The sequence below is a fragment of the Camellia sinensis genome, chromosome 8 (assembly GCF_055761805.1).
Source record: "Camellia sinensis isolate YWXY chromosome 8, ASM5576180v1, whole genome shotgun sequence".
NCBI classification, from domain to species: Eukaryota; Viridiplantae; Streptophyta; class Magnoliopsida; order Ericales; family Theaceae; genus Camellia; species Camellia sinensis.
The window spans coordinates 124,932,144-124,933,215 of NC_138968.1; positions in this window are offsets into that span (position 1 = coordinate 124,932,144).

Consider the following 1,072-nt stretch of genomic DNA (forward strand, 5'->3'; position numbering starts at 1 on the left):
TTAAAGTAGAGAGTTTGTTGGAATATATGTTTTAAAAAGTGGCTAGATAAAGTAGTAAAGTGAAATTTTGGATAGCTAGTTTAGCAATGTTTGCTAGAGATGCTAATATGAAAAGAGCAACTCTTATGGTATGCATCCTTAAAAATATGTATATCATATGTATTCTATATATATAACATAATCACAACATTTCATAATAAATATCATAGTAAGTCATAATTTTTCTCACTAAAATGATTTGCAATAATCATAATATTTGCACCATATCATTCATAATATAATCACAGCGTTGTTAACAAAACCACATAGTTCATAATTTTTACTTTAGAGGTGCACACTATGGATTTACCATTCATAACTTTTATCACAAAGTAACAAAACACACACTACAAACGTTCATAACTTTCACCACGAGAAATCATAACTTTCTTACCACAAAAATACATAACACACCACAAAAATATATAACAAGATGTATATGATACACATCCCTCCAAAAATGTGTACCATGGTATTTCCCTTCTTCTTAGAGATGTGTACGAGCACAAAATAATTCTTCTCGTATAATCATGTTGATCAAGCTTGCGCTCCTCCTTACGTCGTCATTTTGCCACCTGAAAATACAAGCGTGAGCTAACCGGCAGGCATGTGCTGGAAACCCCTCCGATGCCTAAGTCAACACAATAGACAATAGACAATAGACACAAAAGCTCTGTGAATTCAGGAATCAAAGTTGTGTTACCTCTCCATAGGTGATGTTGTGAGCTTTTATAGGTTCCGTGTGGCACAATCCTAGTAGGACTCTTTTTCCTCCACGTAGAGTCCTCCTAGGGATCACACTCTTGAAAGATAATGCTTATCCTTCAACACTCCCCTCACTGCTTAAACCAAGTAAGATGGTTATACCTCGGTCGGACAACAAAACGACCGAGCTAAAACAGCCATGCTAGACTGGCAGAATTGACCGAGTTCTGACTAGCTCGGCTCTTCCTTTTACAACTTGTACCTCGGTTTCACTTCTTGAGACCGCGCTATCCACAGCGTGCTTGGACCGAGCTATTCAATAACAAGG